The sequence below is a fragment of the Corvus hawaiiensis genome, chromosome 1 (assembly GCF_020740725.1).
Source record: "Corvus hawaiiensis isolate bCorHaw1 chromosome 1, bCorHaw1.pri.cur, whole genome shotgun sequence".
Classification (NCBI taxonomy): domain Eukaryota; kingdom Metazoa; phylum Chordata; class Aves; order Passeriformes; family Corvidae; genus Corvus; species Corvus hawaiiensis.
The window spans coordinates 71,210,446-71,218,566 of record NC_063213.1 but is presented as its reverse complement, the minus strand read 5'-3'; positions in this window follow the sequence as shown (position 1 = coordinate 71,218,566).

The window sequence follows — 8,121 nt, the reverse complement described above, 5'->3', positions numbered from 1 at the left end:
AGATATTTATTTATTTATTAGTATAAATGTCTGCATTTGGTATTTTTTTCATTTAAGTTATAATTATTTGTAACTTAAAAACTCACTCAGATTACTTCTTCTCACTAGTGAATATGCAGTCATTAGCTTGTACAAAACAGTTCCCCCCCAAAAAAAACCCAAAACAAAGGAACAACTAAAATCCCCTAGGCAAGAGGGTGTGCAGAAGGGCGTGAAAATAATATTGTAGAGGAGGAGATTAGAAGTAGTGAGTAGGTGGAAATGGAAATGGAGTTGTGGGCAGGGATTATGCAGTTTTCAGGGTGAGAACAAAGAATCTGAATTTATCGCAGTAAAAGGATGAGAAAACCAAGGGTTAGTCTTGAAATGGGATTGACCTGGAGTATGTCCTTGGTGGCATTTTGAGTCCAGTGTTTCAGAGGTGGAGGCACAAGGAAGTGAGAGGAAGATATTGTGCATAATAAAATGCTAGCTGCTACGGTGACATCAATGGAAGTTGATTAGTGATCCATCTAAGAAAAGTATGTTAATTATGTTGTTAGCAGAAGTCAAAATAAGATGTGGACAGGAAAAAGCAGCAACCAAATATGTTTATTTCCTCCTTTAACATATAGGACAGTCTATATGTGCTGTCTTTCCAGCAATATCAAATTGACACAAAAGAGGAGATTAATCAGAAAACAGCTATAGAATATTTATAGACTTCCACCACGAAAGACATTGAGGCTTTCAAAGCTCAAATGTCAGCAGTATAGAGATAGAGCAAAGCAGACAGAAGTAAATGTGTCTTTCACAATATAACTCTCAAGAGGTGAGGTGAGAATGCCAGTGGAAAAAATCATCTGCACTAAGCCCCCAGTAAAATGAAGGTTAAACATTGGTAGGGGACCTTTAGAATCCTTGAACTTGTGATATGGTCTTGTTCAGTCACAGTTAAATGTTCACAGCTTATAGACTAATGGGGAAGTTCCCTTGTAGTAGATTTCATGGAAAAACCCATACTGCTTTTTTCTTCTGGCTAAGAGGCCACTTTAGCAACCTTGGGATTGACAGTGCAGCTGTGATAATGTTTGCTCTTGTTTTGTTCTCTGCATTGTAAAGTATTGTTGACTTCTGTGTGAGAAATGCATTCAAAGGGGAAGACCTTACGAACTCCATACAAGTTACCAATGAATTCCCCAGCAAACCTTCTCGATTCTTTTAAGTAATGCCAATGGAGACTGACGTCTGCCCTCCCCAAGTTACCTGGTTTGTATTCATCTCACATGACCTCATTCACGGAGGAAATGCATTCCTGGCACAAGGGAATTGTTTACAATAGAACTGTTTTCTCAATGACTGTGGAACTGGAAATTGAACGCTAACATAAACATCATAACACCACTCCAGACTGCAGTTATACATAAAGCAATACTTAATTAATCTGACCTTCATAAATAACAACATCACAAAGTGTATAATTTTCAAGAGCGAGCTGGCCAATGCCTGTATATACCCTGAGGATGGGGAGGGAGAAAGAATGGATAAAACATACTCATTACTTTGCTAATTAATCTGCAGAAGAAGCTTCAATACAACAGTGATGTGTTTAGAGAAGGACAGGGAATACAATACAAATAGATGAAAGTAAAGTATAAGAGCTGTGGCAGCTGTGGTTTTCTGCTTCCTCAGTTTTGTTAATTTAAATCTTTCGAAAGAGTTTTTCAGTGACAAAATTGTGGTGATGCCGCATGTTCAATAAGCCAAAGTATGGCAACTGTAGAACCAAAGTTATCATTTAAACGTGGAAACAAGTTTGTGAATTGGTAGTACTACAGGACAAACAGCTGATATTAGAAATGTCCTTTTTGATCTTAAAAGATACATGCTCTCAAAAGCTGATGCATGTAAAAGAAACATGTCTTGCTTCCAGAGGCCTTCGGAAGAAGGGATGAAGTTTTGGAAGAGCAGATAGCATGGATGCCGCCTCCTGCCTCTGGAGTCGCTTGTGCCTGACTATTCATCTACTGAATTTTCTGCTTGTGTTTTCTGCTTAATGGGAAGGGGGAGGGAGGACCAGGATCCCATAGACTACACTATGATGAAGCTGGAGACGCCTTGGTGTGACTTCCATCCAGCCGGTCCTACTGCATTTAGAAAAAGTAGTGAGAGAGTAACTTCCACGGCCAAGGAAAATAACTTTTTTCTTTTATCTTTCCAAGATACCTTGCTTTCTTTTCTAGCCTTCCCCAACCCTCTCTTTTTTAAATTTTTTTTTTCTTGTAGCAAGCACAGATGTGACATCTAACAGCCCTCTTAAGAAATTAGCATTAATGGTTACAAGAGATAAGAGCCGTGTTAGTAATTCTGGGGTTCCTGGGAAACTCAATGTTTTAGAATAATGGTAATGTAAATAGGTTGTTCGTGATCCCTTATCTCTTGAAGAAGAATAGTTAATAGGAACACAAGAGCTTCTGTACTCCATCAGAAAAGGATCATCTATCTAACATACTGTCTGTCCCTGACCATTGTCCATAAAGGACACTTGGGAAGGAAGGGTGCAGTGATGGCCAGTATATGGTGGTGACAAAAGTAGGGCGAATGAAATGTGCATCACATCCAGCTGTCTGCTTGGCTGCGCTTTCCCAAACAAAAAACCAGCCCCGCTGTAGCTGTACAACAACTCATGTGCTGGCAGAGTTACAGAATTGTCTTTGTCCTGCAGGGCCACACAGCTCCCAGAGCAGTGCTCAGGCCACAGCACCCTGTCCAGGTACCCTCTCTGCTGGAAAAATGCCAGCCTAATCCTGTGGGTCTCCCTGCAAGGAAATTTCCGGCGCTGCTGCACTCTGTATGCCTCCCAGAGGTGCTTGCTTGCAGCAGGGCTGGATCCCGGTGCTCTCATAGGCACCAGCCCTTGCCACGATGAACAGGGGCAGGGCTGATGGCCCAGGGGCTGCTGCAGAATCACTCCCAAGTGCTGTGTGCACACAGGGAGGCGGTGCCCGTAGGCAGCCGGGGCTCAGGTCGAAGCGGGGCTGCCTGCTGGGAGCAGAGGAGGTGTTGGTGCCTCATCGTGTGCTACAAAAGCAGGTGACGTACATATATAGCCCAGCCACCAGCCTGCCTCCCCAGGGCTGCTGCAGCTGCTTTGGGATGAACGCTCTGCAAACAAAAATGCTCAAAGCACTGTTTGAATCAGAATTTTGTCTTCACACTGTACTTCAAAACTTATTTCATTGCTTAGCATGTTTGGCATAGGTGTTAGGAAAAAAAAAAGGGAAATAATATTCAAAATTAACTACTTGTAAATGATGAACCATTATATGTTGCAATTTCTTTTATTTTATGCTGAAGAAGTAACTGTACTGATATTTTACATGTTGAGCACTAGATTTATTGAAATAAAATTAATGACAACCCAGTAGTAAAAGCAAATCTTTACTCTCTAATTTAAAAAGACACAAATTAAACTTGTGACCAAGATGATCGTGAACTTCATTTAGTATCTGTGTTTCTTTTCGTTTGGTACACCTACTTATACCAGACTTCACATGCAAACAATTTGCTGTTCACACTTGGACATGAGACTCCTTTAGCTTGCTAAATATTCCAAGGGATGCTGTGGATTGTGGGCTGGAAGAGAAGGCTGAGCAACCTACCTTCCCCTCAGGTGACATGGAAAAGTACTGCTGAAATCGAGCAGGCACAGGCACGGGAGGGAAGAGGCTATGGCTGGGCTCTGAAAGGTTCAGAGCTAAAACATACGTAAGTATCTGCAAGAAATGAATGCTGGCCTTTCACACAGGGACATCCACTTTGTCACACAGAGCACCCACTCTCGACTGGTCTTATCACTTCAAAAATTATGTTTAAGCAGATACGCAATGTAAGTTCATGTTACAAGATAGCACAGCTGATTTTACAGATAACAGCAGTTGTCTGAGTAGATGAAGCTCCAGAGACACCGTGTGTTCACCTGACACTGTAACAATACCCCCAGAGCCTCACTGCCCCCCCCCACCTTACTGCACTTATCCCCTGGGAACCCTCTACTGGGCCACAATCATTGAACGAGTACGGGAAAATGCACTATACAACTAGAAGGGATGCACTGGGGAGTTCGAAAATGCTGTTCCACCAAAATCACCTTCCTTTCAGGCATAGTAGGGTATGATTTTCTGCACTACTTATTGTACCTTGAGTACTGGGTAATAGGATTCTTTTATTCCTTATGGAAAGCAACCATTTTTCTAATAAGCAGACATACCGTAGTCTTTATTGGAGAAAGCTTAGTGCTTGTATTTTGGAGGTCTTCATCATAAAACTGGTCTGTAGAGCAATTCTTACAATCAACAGTATTTCAAGATGTGACACGTGTCAGTCTTTTCTGGAGCTGCTCAAGCTTTCCACACCTTCCCCCTGCAGCCCTCCACCTGTCAGCACTGCTGTACAGCCTTTCCTCCTTTTCCAGCAAAATCAGTTGCAAATCCTATCCTGCCTCACAGTTCTCCAGCTGATTGCAGCTGCCCCCTTTCCCCAGTGTCCTAAGGAAGAGCTGAACTGCTGAGTGCATAAACAAAGGATCTGCCGACCAGAGGGATCACAGATATGCATTGCCTGGGAGTCTGTGCTTCAGGGGGATGGAAGAGGAGAAGATGCCAGTGCTGTGCTTACTGTGGGGTGACACACACCTCCTGCTGCAAACTGGATAATGAGAGAAAGGGAAGAGTCTCATAGGCCTGAGAACTCCCCTCCCCCTTTGTTTAACAAACTCAGATAAGTTATGTGAGGCTTGCCATGGCTTCACCTTCCCTTGGCCCCTACTTGTCTAGAAAATCCACAGATGCTGCAGTTATAGTCTCTAAGCTCATATTATGATACTGTGACAGAGAGAGCTTTAATACAGAATTTCATCCATGGAGAAATTAGTTCCTTGGTCACTATACTTATTTAGGCTTTCAGGCAGAAACTCTAGGTGGGGAGCTGAAGGAGGGAGCCTTTTCTGGCTGCTTTCAACTATGTCCCTTAGGAGTTACCATTAAAGCTACTGCACTGCTTGCTCAGTGTATCATGTTCTGCATTCCCTCAGAGACAGTCTTTACCTCTTACTGTCATCATTACCTTCCTGGATACGTATTTCCATGAATGTTTTCACTTTTTAGCCAGATAGGGAACATTTTTGTAGTTAAACTTGCAGCAACTTCTGGCCTATGTCTACTCAGCAACTTGGTGATTAAGTTGCTCCGCCCAAGCTGCTAATGTGTTTTTCAAACATAGGAATAATTTTCTGCTTTGTATCGTGCCTTTGGAAACACCTCCAGGTAATCTTTAACGATTGACTGGTCCTAAACTTTCATGAGTTTTCTCTGCTTCAAGACTAAGCTACAAATTATACCACTCCAGTCAAGACAAGTCTATTATGCTCACGTTCATATGACTTGATCTTGTCACAAAAGGCCAAATGAATGATTTGCAGTATTGGAAAGCCTCTGGTTTTTTCAAAAACTTACCTTTTGTAGGTGATCTTAGGTGGTTGCTGTGCTTGCAAACCACCACGTTGCTCCCCAGGTCTTCTTCGTGCCTCTCAAAGCTGCTTGCCCTCCCCCACGTTGCTGCGTGGGACAGCATTGTACTCTCCCATTGCTCTTTGCTTTATAGCTGCACTCAAAAATACCGGAAGAACTGAAATTACCTCCTCCAAGTTCATTCCAGGTTCTCTGTCAAAGTAATTCAGACAACTTCGTTTGCTCAATCTTTTAACATGAATTAACTCTGTTTCCAGTTCCAGGTAACACACAGGATATTGACAGCATTGGCAAGAGGCTGGTGTTTATTTCGTGCATGAAATTACACAACCTCTGCCCTTGCCATCAGTTCCTGTTAATTTATCTTTGGCACGCACTGCAGAGAAGCTGCTGCTGCGCAATGGAAATTTAGAAGATGTCCTGTACATAGCTGTTTTCCCTCTCTAACCCAAGAAACAGGTACAAAACAGGTTGCTGAACACAAGCAGTTCACCCATTCCTCCCCCTTGCACTGCTACCAAGTACACCAGAGTTGCTTGTGCTCCTCCAAGTCCATCTCCATCCTCTAACAACAGTACAGCCCATTGCCTTCCTGCTGTCAGCCTGGGAAAGGACAGCTTGTACAGATGGGCCTGTTGCTTTGAAGGGGAAAACAGAAATCAGAGACACACTGTCAGCTTCTGCTTTGTTGGATATAAACTCGCTTTGCTATAAGCACTGGAGAAATATCAGAACATAAAGAGCTTTGAAATAGGATTCAAAAAGAAATCAGTGCTTTATCTTCTGTTTGAGAAAGAAAAAAAATGGTGTGAAGGAGAGAGGGTAAGTCAGAAAAAAAAAAAGGAACCGAAATTAAAAAAACAGCAAAAAACCCAGAAAATTAGTCAAAAGCAACAGGAAAGAGGCAGGCAAAAATTGCCAATTAACATTCACATCAAAGGAAAATTTTCATCAAAACCCTTTTCTTCTTCTAAGAAGCATCATGCATTTCCAGTATGTACTGCAGTGAAGCGAGCACGCTTTACACAAAAGAAGGCCCAAGAGACTAAGCCAAATAGCCTCAAAGCTTGTGGAAACCATTTTACACAGCTGACAACTAGGATAAAACCCCATAGGAGCCCTGAGTGTCAGCATCGCTGCCCTTGTTCACCAGTCAACTTCCACCCTGTGCCAGCTCCAGGGGATCTGAAGCACAGACCCTACATGTGTTTCTGTGGATTCATTTACCCTATGTAGAGCCTCAGACTGCCCAGGAAGAACAACAACACTATGTCCCACTGCCCCACAGAAACCCCATAAATGCTTCAGCACATTTGTTCCCAGCTGGACTAAGCCCATCTAAACCTGGAATGGGCAGGCACCTCGCAGTGCTCCAGGTGCTGGCTGGAGGTAACTTTGCAGTGCCTCCCGGGTGTGCATTGGGTGGGTGGTCACACAGGACCCTGCGTGTTTTTGAAGTGTTTGTCACCAGCATTCCTACATATGGGTGTGCCCTCTGTGTGAGTTTGGGCCATGGCAGTGTCTTTATAGGGGCACCCCTTCTGTGCTGAAGCCGGTGAAGGGACAGTGAAGACAAAGTGTGGACAGAAGGGTTTAGGCTCTCTCAGCAGGCGCTGTGGCTCCTGTGGCTATGCTGCAGCTAAACCAGCCTTGCTGTCAAGCAGGCACAGCGCCCTGCCTGCTCCCACACTGACAGGGGACACATGCATTGTGGGCATGAGCTTTTTGGGCAGGTAAGAACAACAACAACAAAAAGAAAACATGTTAAAATTATAGTGACAGAGCAAGGCAGGACACAAACATACCAGTCCACATCCAAACAAGAGCAGGTATAAAGATTAAAACAATAATAATTTCTTTGCTGTTCAGTTGTCTATGGAGCAACTAATAGCTGTGATTAATTAATTAAAACATCATTAAAACTTCAAATGAGCTCATGCCCAGTCAGGCAAGAGCATGAGCATTTCAACTGGCAATTTAAATGGGACATTTGAAAACAGTAATCAGCTAATTTTTTCAGATTTTCTAAAATCTTACATAAAGCAAGGGTCTTGATAGGTCAGAGCCTGCCAGATACAGCCCATGCTCCAGTCTTAAGGAGGAGAGGAAGAAGAAACAATTATTTGAATTTATATAGTTTTAATTTTTTCCTAAATTTCTATTGGGCAAACAATTCACCTGACTTTGCTAGAGCCTAAGTCACAGCTGCAAGTAACAGTCCCCATTTGCCATTGTATTTCCTGAATGAGATGGTGATATTTATAACCGCTTTCCCAGTCCCTTGCCTAGCTGACTTGCTACTGCTGAGACATGGACAGTGAAGCAGCAGAAGGCAACTACTCCAGCTGAGATTTTTGTAACAAATTACCTGTGGACGGTCATCAGGCCGACAACCGAGTGAGTCAGAGGAAATTACTGTTTATAGTTGACAGAACGCATATGACACTGAGCATGTTTGAAAGCAAAGTCCCTGCCTTGAATAACTTGGATTTAAATGAGTTGAGGCAGCAGAGGAGGAGTGAGGGCAAGCAAAAGCAAGTCCTGCCAATTCATGTCACAGTGCCTGATAATAGGTCACCAAGCAGGAAAGAAAACTCCGGCTGCATTATCAACA